Raw genomic sequence first — 13582 nt, forward strand, 5'->3', positions numbered from 1 at the left:
GAGTAGGGATGAGATTTCAGCTCATTTCTGCCTGATACCAAGGGGCAGAAATCCCCTCCACCATGTTGTCATTCAAGGTGGGACAGACCACAGAACACCTTCAGTAAAAATACCCAGTCAACCTAAGAAAGGTGAGAGCCGTAAGAAAATATCAAATCTAGTCTGACTGACCCTCTTGAGGGCCCTGACATCTTAAGAGGGACTGGCTTGTGCCAGGCCACGCGTGTTCTACGTGACATAGTGCCTGAATAGGATATTTTAATATTTTGGCATATTGTCTTTCTGGGTGTGGTACACTATTGTTACAGGCCACACACCCAGACAACATTGTGTGAGGGTTGCTGCTTACCTGGAAACTCCGGGCACCGGGATTTTAACTGCAAGAGTCAGAAGGGGTCCACCCTGTGCAGGTATCTTACCATAATAATAGCTGGCGGCTGGCTGTAACCCAGGACTTAATGAAGATGACAAAAGGAAGTATCGAGAAAGCTTGAACCTATGCTACGAAATCAGACCAATCCAGTTACTTTTGGTTAACTCATAATTTTGTGCAGCAAATCGTAGGTGATATAGAAAGGCACTTTGGCATAAATTTCCAAATTCTTCTAAGGAGTAAGAAAAAAAATCTTAGCTAAGGCTGGCTAAGAGAATGTTCTGGTCTGGTCTGAATTCCTCTAGGTCTTAGGTTTCCAAGTTCAGGTGATTCTCCTAAGCATATTCCACGTTGATCTTGTCATATACCTCTGGTAATGTCTATGTCTCCACATTGGGACTTGTTCAGATTTCACTTTATGCCTTAAATATGTAGTAATAAGATTCCTAAGGAGGTTTGTTCTCTCCCCTAGGCTCACCTGAATGCCTGTTGCTCATCACTTCTGCTTTGCAAAGGGCTTCTCTATTTTTTCGAGGCCCTGCAAGTCTGCAAACACAGTGTTCAGGCCAATTTCATCTGAGCTCTGCCATCCGTGTGGTCAGAAGTGATTACATTCAGTTTCCTTGGCTGGTAATAGTGGTGTCTTTATTTGGGACCCTCCTCTGATCAAAAACCGGGATCTGCGATCATCTTGTTTAATTCAATTACAAGTCCTTTGGGTATGGCCGCTCAGGGGGTGTCACTATTAACTATTTCATCCTCAGTATTTTGCAGGCTGCACTATGATATGCAGCTAAAGGCAGAAGTAGGTCTAGGTCCTTAAGAGAAAACCATTCTGATATTAAAAATAGGGAACTAAATTTAGTGTATTTCATTTAATTAAAATGTGAATATCTTTTATGGGCCTGGTACATCAGGAGCTTCACATACTTACTTTCATTTAATCCTTAGACTAGCTCTATGAGGTGGTAATGGTGGTAAAAAGCTCATAATATTTACCAACTCAACCATTTTTAAGATTATAGTATAGTAGTGTTAACTGTACTTAAACTATATATAGCACATTGTGCAACAGATCTGTAGAAGTTTTTCATCTTGCAAAACTGTAACCATAACCCATTAATCAAGAACATCCCATCCAGTCTCCCTCCAGCCCCTGGCAACTACCATTCTTTCTGTTTTTATGGGTTGACTACCCTAAGTATATTATATACGTGAAATCATACAGTGTTTATCTTCTTTTTATTTCACTGAACATGATGTTTTCAAGGTTCTTCCAAGCTGTAACACAAGTCAGGATTCCTTTCTTTTTAAAGGTTCAATGATATTCCACCATTGGTGTATACTACATAGTCTTTCTCATCTAGGATTTTTAAAAATATATTTATTTATTTATTCATGAGAGACACAGAGAGAGGCAGAGACACAGGCAGAGGAAGAGAAGCAGGCTCTCTGTAGGAAGCCCAACACAGGACTTGATCCCGGGACCCTGGGTCACGACCTGAGCCAAAGGCACACGCTCAACCACTGAGCCACCCAGGCATCCCCAGATCTAGGATTTTAATCTAAGTCTTATGAAGCTGCAAGTCCCACTCTCTTTTCTCATGAGGAAATCATGTTACCTTGTCAGCACCAAAAGTTAAAGAGAATTGCAAACCTCACCTTATATATAAAATGAAAGTGAAATGAGGTAATGACTACCTAGCTATTATGCTTAGCTTTCCAAGCTCAGAGATGGAGGGACAGGTGGCTCACCAGGCCCTTGGCTGACACACTCCTTTCCAAGTGGAGCCCCCATCTTTCTCACCAGAGAGAGCCCCAGGTCTCCACTCCTCTGCCCACCTTGCACCACGCATTACTCCCACCACCCTCCTACCCCCCACACACCCTGGCCTTTCCTCCTCTCTAAGTCACGTACCCAGGGCTCCAGGACATCTCTAGCTGAATGTAAACAACTCTGAGACCTCAAACTCCCCGCCCTTCCCCTGCCAGCCTTCCCTGTTGCCCAATGTGTCCCATGGGCTGCGTCAGTGTCCCTGGCTGCTCCTGCAAGCCGAGCACCTTAGTCATCTTGGTCTTGGCCACCTCTGCAGTCTCCACACTCACTGCAGCTGCCAAGGACAGCAGTTTCCTTGTCCGCAGCCCCCCTCACGTTCCCTCAGATCTTTGCCTTCTCCACCATCCCATCCGAATCCCTGGACGGGGCCCTGCTAGCTCTGCAGTTGCCAACATCGCTCTTTGTATCTACTCCCAGCACAGTCCACCCCCCTCAACCCACCCCTTGGTTCCTCCCCCCTCCACTTCCCACCCTCACCTATAGATCTGGAACTACCTCCAGTCATTCCCTCCTCCCCCTGCTTGGCCATGTTGATAGACTGCACTGGCCTCCTCCATAGATTCTAGCCAAATCAGACTCAACACCATCCTGTCCTGCTCAAACATTTCCCCCACTGCTTGCCCACTTCCTCCATCTCCACCAAGGATCTCCTTGTTGGCTTTGTTTGGATCAAGAGTATTTTTTGCCCCCATCTCCACCCCAATCTGGGGTACTTCACATTTGCCTCCAACCTATGGTATCCATCACTGGAACCACCTCCAGACGTAGGGCTTCTTCTTCTTCTTTTTTTTTTTTTTTAAAAAGAGTTTATTTATTTGTTAATGAGAGACACAAAGAGAGACAGAGACACAGGCAGAGGGAGAAGCAGGCTCCATACAGGGAGCCCGGTCTGGGACTTGATTCCAGGACCCTGGGATCACACCCTGAGCCAAAGGTAGATGCTCAACCAGAGCCACCCAGGTGCCCCTCCTTTCTCTTCCATTGCTGAAGTGAACTCCTCCTCTCTTCTCTCTCCTTCTCTTTGGATTGCCATTTGCAATTCAGATGAATTCCACCCCATTTTGTCATTTGTCATTTCTGACCTTTCTCACACTTCAATCTATTTAATGTTTCTTCGTAAAAATCTTAAAAACCCTATGTGGATATATATATATCTAAAACTATATAGGGATCTATATCTTTTCACAGAGTTCCTTTGAGAATTAGCCAGGCCTGCCTTTCATAGACCCAAATCGGTTTCCTCACTCTCACAACATATATTATACCATAAATAAACTATGCCGTAAACATCAGGGGAGAGGTGATTCAAGATCACACAAGAGCTGTTTTTCCAGCCGAGATGAGTTTAATGGGGTCAGTGATAGAGAAGTGGAGGAAATGGGGCTTGGGCCCAGCAGTGGATAAGCTCCCAAGAAAGGGTCTACATTTTTTATTCTTTTAAAGATTTTTAATTTATTTATACATGAGAGACACAGATAGACAGACAGAGACACAGGCAGAGGGAGGAGCAGGTTCCCTGTGGGAAGCCCAATATGGGACTCGATCCCAGGACTCTGGGATCATGACCTGAGCTGAAGGCAGATACTCAACCACTGAGCCATCCAGGCTTCCCTGGGACAGTATAGATTTAAATGAAAGGATTCAACAATCTCAAATATCATATTGTCCGTGTATATACTAGGCATGTGGAATTTGAGAGTAAAGAGATCCCGTTTTTCTCTTTTCTTTTTTTTAGATCAGAATCAAGGCGGTGCAGAGTGGGGCTTTAGGGGTGGGACAGCTAAGGCAGCTTTCTGTCCTTGCCAGGCCCTGGGCCCCAGTGATTTGGGGTTGGAGGTGAGGTATGTGGAGCCACCATCCTGAGAGGCTCCCGGTGGCAGGTTGGCTTGTTGGGCATACCTGCAGCTTGGGAGTTAACTTCCCATCATTCCTCACTCAACACAATTTGTCTTACCTTTTGTAGGGAGGGTTCTTTCCAAAAATGTATCCCCACTTTCACAATTATCTGGTACTTTTTCATAGTTAGAGAAGATGCGAACCCAACTTGTTCTTAACTTATGTGAGAACACAGATCCATCCCAACTCCCTCTCAGCTTCTAAGCCAAGAATAGAATATGTGGTTAGTGTTGAAATTAAGGAGTCACGGATCATCATTCTCTGATGATTAAGAATTCATCTTCCATGTGCTAATGCTTCATTTCCCCCATGGAATCAGCTATGTGTAGCACAGAGGCAGAGAAATGTATTTAAAAGCTTATTATGAGTAATCTCATAAGCTTATTATGAGTACACTTATTCCAAGTTAGTGAAATCAAATACATCTTTATATGGTGTCTAGATAGGCACAATGATGTTTTAAGAAGCACTGGTTGAATGAAAAGTGTCTCAGTGATTACAGATAAATGTCATTATCAATTTCATTGGATAGAATAAGTCACGGCTTATTATGTTAATCACATCTGACATTTCTATCCAGTGTATTACTGTTCTTACATTATAAGGCAATTTTTCAAGTTTGTGAATCTCATTCACCCAGTCAAACTGTTTCTTGCTGACCTTTTAGGGGTAATGGTGGGGGTGGGGAGAAAAGAAGGAAGGAGATGGAGGCTTTTGGCTGTGGGGTGACTATTAGCCTATGCTTATGTTCATCTGCAATAAACAATTAAAAATGAAACTTGAACAGTGAGGCCCTGGGAGCATGGAAGGGGCACACCACTCAGTGGTACTATAGCCTCATGCATGAGGCTGAGGACAAAAGAGCCAAGGTGGAAGTTAGCTGTCCTTTATGCTTTCAACCATCACCCCCTTCCCCACACCAGGTGATGTAACATTTAAGAAAATGAGGGTACCCAGAATCATATCCTTGCATTGCATGTTAAAGAATAGCTGATCATTCTCCAAAATTTTTCTGTGCATGAGTCAAAGGTAACTGTAATGTAATGACCTTGTGAATGTCACAGCTGTGCTTAGCCCTTCACACACACTAATTCAATGCTTCTAAATACCACAGGAAGGAGGTATGATGGACCACTGCTACAGACTGAATGTTGGTATCCCTCCCAAATTCAAATATTGAAACCCAATCCCCTGGGTGTTTGGGTTGAAGGTGGGGTCTTTGGGAGGGTAATTAAGTCATTAGGATAGAGCCCCCATAAATGAGATTGTTGCCCTGATAAAAGAAACCCCAGAGAGCTTCTTCCCTTCTTCCATCATGTGAGGACACAGTGAGAAGGTGCTGTCTATGAACTAGGAGACAGGCTCTCACCACACGCTGAATCTGTTGGTGCCTTGGACCCCTAGAACTGTGAGAAATAAGTTTTTACTGCTTAAGCCACCAGTCCTGTGGCAATTTGCTACTCTAGCAGCCTGAATGGATAAGACAACCCCTTTTCACAGATGAGAGGCCTTTGCGTGTGTTGTACAAAAATGGAAATGGGGAGCTGAACTATTAAGGATATATACTTGCTTTGTTTTATTTATAATACCAACACAATACTTACTATGTACCAGGCACTTTTCTAAATACTTGACTCAGGCTAACTTGTTTGCCCCTCATGATAATCCTGAGGCTGGTCACTTGCCCAGGGAGGTGGAGCGGGGATCATAGACCCTTGGTGGTTGGTGCCAGTCTGTGCTCCGTGCTCTGGGCCATGCTGCTTCTCCGAGGATCAGCAGTTTGAGGTCATATCTGACGCTGTGCTTCCTCCTCTTCCTAGCCCTGATCACCTTGACAACCATGTGATTCATTTTTAAAGATTTTATTTATTTATTTGACAGAGAGAGAGCACAAGGAAGGGGAGCAGCAGGAAGAGGGAGAGGGAGGAGCAGGTTCCCTGCTGAGCCCCCAATGGGGGGGTAGGGGGAGGTGAGGTGGGGGTGGGGTGGGGTTTGATCCCAGGACCCTGGATCATGACCTGAGCCAAAGGCAGATGCTTATTTGACTAAGTCACCCAGGTGCCCTGACAACCATGTGATTATATGTTTTCTCCTTCACCACTCTGCACTCACAACGGCGAAGACTAGGTCTTCTATGCTCACCAGTCTTTAGGACCTGAAACAATACCTAGCACATTGTAAGCCCTGGAAAAAGAATGGCTGAATGCCAGCATCTGTTCTATTCCTCTGTGTTAGTCATGTAGAACTGAGCTGACAACACGGTGTTATAGTTAATCTTGTTTGTTTGACATTGATTTATGCTAAATACATGAGATATTTCTAAAGTCTGAAAGAATCTAAAAACTATGGTTTTGCAAAAGAGCAACTTGAGACATCTACTAAAGATGCGCTAGTTTCTGGGCAATCCATTAAGCATTTGACATAATTTTCTCATTTGCTTATCATAATAACTCTATGAAGTAGGTACTATTTTGTCAGTTTTGCTTTTTTCAATTTCAGATGCACTGGCATAACATGGGGTTAAGGGTTAATCGTACATAATCCTTAGTTCAGAGCACACTGTCATTGTCCCAGGTATGGCCTCTTTTCATTCATCTTTTCTTCATTTATTCGTGTATTTTTTGAATAAGTTGACCCACATACATTACTTTCAGGCTTACAACATGGTGATTCAACAAGTTTGAACATTATGCTGTGTCCACTGCAAGTGGAGCTCCCGTGTGTCACCAAACAACATACTTATGGAATCATTGACTCTATTCCCTGTGCTGTGCCTTTCATCCTCGTGACTTCCTTCCTTCCATAACTGGAAGCTCCTGCTCCCCTTTGCCCATTTTGACCGGCTCCCCATGCCCTTCCCCTCTGGCAACCATCAGTTTGTTCTCTGTATTTTTGGATCTGATTCTGCTGTGCGTGCATGTGTTTTAGATTCCATTTATGAGTGAACTCAGATGGTATTTGTCTTTCTCAGTCTGACTTATTTTATTTAGCATAATACCCTCAAAGAACTTCCATGTTCTCTCAAAACTTTTACTGAGATTTTAGGTAATAAAATGAATTTGCTAATGAACTTCCCGGCTAGCCCAAGAATGAGAACATTAACAGTAACCTACATCCATCTCTGTGCTCTTCCCATCCCATTCTCTTGCTCTCTCCACACATAACCATGATCCAGAATTCTGTATTTCTTCTTCTGTTGTTTGCCTAATACTTTACTGCTGAGCTTTCATTATTTTTGGACTTTATCAAAAGAGTGGCACACTTTTGTTCACTCAGCATTGAATTCCGTACATTCATTGATGTTTTCATGAGGCACAACCATTCTTTTGTTTTCTCTGCTGTGTCATTTTTCCGTACATTCTTCTATTGATGGGCATTGCAATTACTTTCTGGTTTTGTTATAATGAAAGGCTGTCTCTGTTGGGTGTAATGTATTTTTTAAAGAGGAAAAAACCGAGGCACTGAGAAGTTAAGAAACTTGCCCAAGGTTTCCCAGTCAATAAGTGGCTGAATCAGGATTTGAACCTCTATCTCCCCAGCTCTAAAACATGTGGTCTTTCATCACTACCTTGCACAGCCTTTATTGGTCTCCCCATGAGATAAAGATAATGGGAGGTAAAGAGCACATTTTCCTTCCTTATTTTACTGGTAGTAGGTTACCTCACCCTCTCTTTGTCTGTAGAAGAAAAACTTGTACGTTGGGTTAATTAGCCATTCAAATAAAATCACTTACCCTCTTGGTTGCAGTAGCTATCCACTCCTTTCCATTTCAAAGTGATACTGTTGGGTACAATATTTTCTCAGAGACCATACGTCCAAATACTTTGGCTTTGCACCTGTAATCTGTTTAGCTCTTGGTTTGGGACCTAAATTCCCCTTGCAATAGAATCAACTGTGTGTGTGTGTGTGTGTGTGTGTGTGTGTGTGTGTATTTTTAAATCAAATGTTCTAAAGAAGAAAATGATGAAAAAAGTTAAGCAATATGTTAGTTTCTACAGTCTGTTTTAATCCTTGTAGAAGTAAGATAACTAAATTTACCTGTTCAGATTGAAAATAGGTTTTGCATGGAAAATAGCTCAGTAAAATGAAAGAAGCTCTGGTCATAAAACTGTAGATCACAATTTTTAATTATTTTTTTATTTTTATTATTTTTTAAATCTTTTTTAAAAAAGATTTTATTTATCTATTCATGAGACACACACACACACACACACACACACACACACACACACACGAGGCAGAGACACAGGCAGAGGGAGAAGCAGGTCCCATGCAGGGAGCCTGATGTGGGACTCGATCCCGGGACTCCAGGATCACGCCCTGGGCCAAAGGCAGGCGCTAAACTGCTGGGCCACCCAGGGATCCCCGCATTTCTTTTAGACTGCAATTTTAAAACAAATGATTTCACTTATCTATGAGTGATTTTTTTCCCAAAGAAAAGCTTAGTTATTTAGAATTTAGAAAAAAATAGGAATGAATGCAATACATGTTTGTATTTATAGTTTACTCTTTGGAAAAAAAGAGACATTTCTGTACTTTGGGTGCTAAACAATGTAAACTCTGAGTTTATGTAGATGTTAAATGTGGACCAGATTGAGGTCTGGTTTCTCTAAGGTTATGTCCTTCCATCCTTGACCTTCTCCCAAAACTCCAGTGCCTCCTGTGCTCTCACCTGTTCTCCTTACAAGCAGACCATTCTGGGGGCAGCCCACCTCTTCCATAGCTATATCTCACGTCTGTTTCCAGCCTTCTGGCCATGCTGATTTGGAGCATACAGATGTTTTCATTGCTGCTTAAAAATAGAAAGCAAAAAAACATTTTAAACCTCAAATAACAACTTCACTTAAAGCTTAGAAAGTAGAGGGGGACAAATCTAATGTGCTCTGATCATCCCCATTCGATATCCACCATGATATATTTCCTTTTCACCCTGGCCTGCCACACATCAACTATAGTGGCAGAGAGGGTTAGACTTCACTTCTCTTGGTTTGGATTTTCTCAGCAGCAGACCCTGAGAAATAGTAATTTCTGTGGGAAGTACAGGCAATGCTGATAGGGTAGTGGGGAAGTGATGCAGGGAAAGGAAACACCAATGAAAAGTGTACTTGTGAAGTGATAGAAGCTTATTCCCCAAGACAATCTGGGGACATGATGCAAAACACATACCTCCAAATAATTCTACTCTAGAGTGAGGGAGTTGGCCCCTTTGTACATCAACTCCTCACAGGCATTATTTGAGGACTGCTGGGGTGGAGGGTGGAGAAGGAGAGCTAATTCCTCAGGTGTGTATGTGTGTCCCCAGGTGGGGTAGTCAGGAAGTCAGGAATGAGCCTGCAGGTTTCAAAGATGCTCAGTCTGCAGTTGGAACTTGGCTGGAACAACCGAGAGCCCTAAGTAACATGGGTGGACCCAAAGTGTCTGCTATACTGCCTTGTTTACTTAATATTAATTACAACACCAATACTTCCTTGTTACTACAGTCTTTATATTGATGAGATGAATTTCCGCATTATATTTCATAATGGAATCAGAATTTTAACTATCCCCCTAATATTGGATATTTAAATTGCTTCAAAATGGAATGAATGGGTTGGCAAAAAATAACAAACTCATTTCTATCTAACCTCTAAAACCAGGGGGTATATGACCAGGAATGCAAGTGTCATATGTTCTTAAAGATATTGGAAGATCTCTCGGCAAATGAGGCAAACAGAACATCTCAGATGAAGATGCCCTGGGAATCATGACTAAGTAGCCTCTGCAGGATATGCTCCAAATTGGATGCACTATTATTTTGAATAACACTTAAGTCGCTGGTGTATGTTCATGTGATAGCTATACTTTGTTCTTCAGAATTTCTGAGATCTATACATGTGTATATCAAAACTCCACACTAGGGCCATGATAGTTAGGAAGCATGTAAGTATCAAATAATTTTGTACCAAAAGGTAATAGTGAAACAAGAGATGGGGATTTTGCAATGGTTAACTTCCAAGTAGCTGTGCCATCTTGGGGAGGCTTCATGCTTCTCCATGCTTTACCTGTAAATCGAAGTGTGTAGCGAACACAGTCTGCAGCTCCTCCAACTACCATTACCACCTTCTTTCTTTTTCTTTGCTGACACAACTCAGATTTTATATAACTGCCAGGTGAGGAATCCCTGTTCTCAGAGAAATCACTCCTGTGACAACACCCAGGAAGAGTCATGATTTGGTATACATCACCTGCAGTAATTCCTTTTTCCTTAGCCATATATCCACTTTCCCAGCTTCCTTTACAGGGAAGGCCAAGGTAAAATAATAATTCTTACACATTTTAAGTTTCCATGGGCTACTCTTTAAGTACTTCACATATACATTAACTCATTTCATTGTCTGAACAACCCTGTGAGCTAAGTATATTATTATCATCCTATTTTACCAAGGATCAAATGTGCAACAGAGAAGTTGAGTTAATTTGCTAAGGTCACAAGCTAGTAATTGGTGGAGCAAGGACTCTTATGCAGCCTTGTCCATCTTCACGATCTACACTCTTCTGTTACATGCAGAATACCCAGGCTTGTCTTTATGGAACCAGGAGTAATGTCCAAGCATAATACCTAAATTAACAAGGGTTGGACTTGGGACACATTGGCTTTTCTATACAGCCTTCCTCATCATCACTGATTCCAATAGGAGTTATCTCCTGTCTTTGAATGATCAAAATTTGTAGTTTCCTCCCAAAGATCCCATAATTAAGTACAAACATTAATCAAAATCACATTACTGAGAGGTAGCAGGTAAGAATGCTCTTTCTTTCTCCTATTAGGGTTAGTTTATATAGGTTAGTCTGCTTGCAAAATCACCTCCCCTCCAGCTCTGGTGTGTGTCACACACATGTGCAAACACACACATACCCTTCTTCCTATGGGCATCCATATATATGGTACTTTAGGATAGGGTCTCCTATGTGTTCATTCTTTAACTTTCCATTTGAAGAAAACTTTCCTCACACCTCACGCCAACCTGCTCTCAACTCTTGAGGTCACTGACTTCTATTTTTTGTTTTTCTCTGTTGAATCTCTTTTTTGGCCTGAAACACATCATCATCTCTCATGCTAGAAGAAGAATGGATTCTTCTCATAGAGTTCTTATTTTGTTTTAGCAACCAGCTAACACCTCTCCCAATTCCACAGAACCTTTAGGTCCTGCCCCCCTTGACCCGAACCCCAAAGTCACAACTTCAACTAGAGCTTCAAAGACTCCAGGCAGAGCTTCTTACCACTTTTAGTTGTCAGTGGTGCCGTATTTTCCAGCGAGCTCTGCTCATCCTTTGTTCCAGGAAATTATAACTGCAGTAAGTGGGAAAAAGTAATGTGAGGTTTTGCTTGGAGAACCACTCCCAGTTCTCTTTGGGAAATCATATAGGATGAGAGTTTACAGAATACTGGTTATAGAAAAACATTGTCCCAGTTTAAAAATGGGAGAAGGCTGGGCAGGCCAGGTGGCTCAGTAGTTTAGCGCCGCCTTCAGCCCAGGGCATGATCCTGGAGACCCCGGATTGAGTCCCATGTCGTGCTCCCTGCATGGAGCCTGCTTCTGCCTCTCTCTCTCTCTCTCTCTCTCTCTCTCTCTCTGTGTGTGTGTGTGTCTCATGAATAAATAAATAAATAAATAAATAAATAAAAATAAAAATGGTAGAAGGCTGTATTACAGAAACTAAAACCTTCAGTCTAATCCATCCTGAACATGACCACGAGCATTCAGAAAGGGAAGTGCCCCAAGAGTTGATATGAACTTATTTAGAACAAATCAGGCCAGGCTGAGCTTGTTTTCACTTTCGAGAGAGCTGATAAATGATAGAAGCAGATCTTAGTCTCAGCTCTAATAGCCTGGTGTTTGACAATCAGTGGAAAGGGGTGGAATAGTGGAATAACATGCCTTCGTGGAATGCTACATATATTCAATCTATACTAATCTGTTGCAGCCCCTTAAACTATAGAAGAGAAAGCTACAAACTGAGCAGTTGTTCCACTTAAATACTTAGAGGGCTGTGTGGAGAAAGCATTAGATTTCAGGGGGCAGAACCAGGATAAGTGTGTGCAGATCACAGGGAGGCAGGCAGCTCTGCACTCCATATAGGGAAAAACTCACGCTTAAAATAGGGTTTCTTAAACCTGAGTCATGTTTCTCTATCTTCTGATAGAGAAAAAGTACTCTTTCAAAGCCCCAAGATTTACAAATATTATTCTGTGATGTTTCTTAATTATGGGCATACAGCTAGGTATAAAGTCCTTATGCTTATAGTTAAACAAATTTACAAATTCAAGTTACAAACTACATCTGCCAGTGCACAAATTAAGCACAAACAAAGCAATGGCAACAATATTTGAATAACTTTATTTTAATGTGACAGGTTTTTTTTTTGTTTTGCTGAAACAAAATCACCATTCAGAACATGACTATGGTACCAGTGGCTTTTGTCTTGGGTAGGTGTAGAACACCACATAAATTGTGATAACCGAAACCTAACATTATTCTTTTTCTGAACCACAGAGAAACCTTCATTTAGGAGGCATGCTGTCATGTCACTTTCTTTCACTAAAACTGACACCATTTGTGGCCTATAGAGTCCAATACTGTTCTTATTTATTCCAAGCAATTAAAGTAGAACTACTGGGATCCCTGGGTGGCGCAGCGGTTTGGCGCCTGCCTTTGGCCCGGGGCGCGATCCTGGAGACCTGGGATCGAATCCCACATCGGGCTCCCGGTGCATGGAGCCTGCTTCTCCCTCCGCCTGCGCCTGTGTCTCTGCCCTCTCTCTCTCTCTCTCTCTCTCTGTGACTATAATAAATAAATAAAAAATTAAAAAAAAAAAAGTAGAACTACTCTCATAATGCATAAACAAAGGTAAGTGCTGACGTATATCCTGGTAATCCTCACTACATTTGTCAAAGCCCACAGAATGTACAACACAAAGAGTGAACCTTAATGGAAAGTATGAACTATAATTAATAGTAATATATAGAGGGGTGCCTGATTGGCTCAGTCAGTAGAAGCCACAGCTCTTGATCTTGGGGTTGTGAGTTCAAGCCCCTCACTGAATGTAGAGATTACTTAGATAGATGATAGATACATAAATAAATAAGCAAACAAACTTTTAAAATGTAGCAATAATTTATTGATTGTGGTTCCTCAATCGTTAACAAAAGCACCACAATAATAGAAGGCATTAATAATAGGGAAATTAGAGGCACAGTAATCAGCTGTATATGGGAATTCTATACTTTTCACTCAGTTTCTCTGTAGACCTGTAACAGCTCAAAAAACAAAAAAGTCTAATAAAAAATAGGGGGTCACCATAACGTGCTTACGTATTAGTTCTTTCTAGCTCATTGTCCCAATGAAAAGACAAAATGTATTGGTCTTGTATACAACTCTTAGACCTCCACCAGTATGTGTGTGTGTTTTGGGTTCCCCACCTTCATTCAAGAAACA

Source organism: Vulpes lagopus, chromosome 8, assembly GCF_018345385.1.
Source record: "Vulpes lagopus strain Blue_001 chromosome 8, ASM1834538v1, whole genome shotgun sequence".
NCBI classification, from domain to species: Eukaryota; Metazoa; Chordata; class Mammalia; order Carnivora; family Canidae; genus Vulpes; species Vulpes lagopus.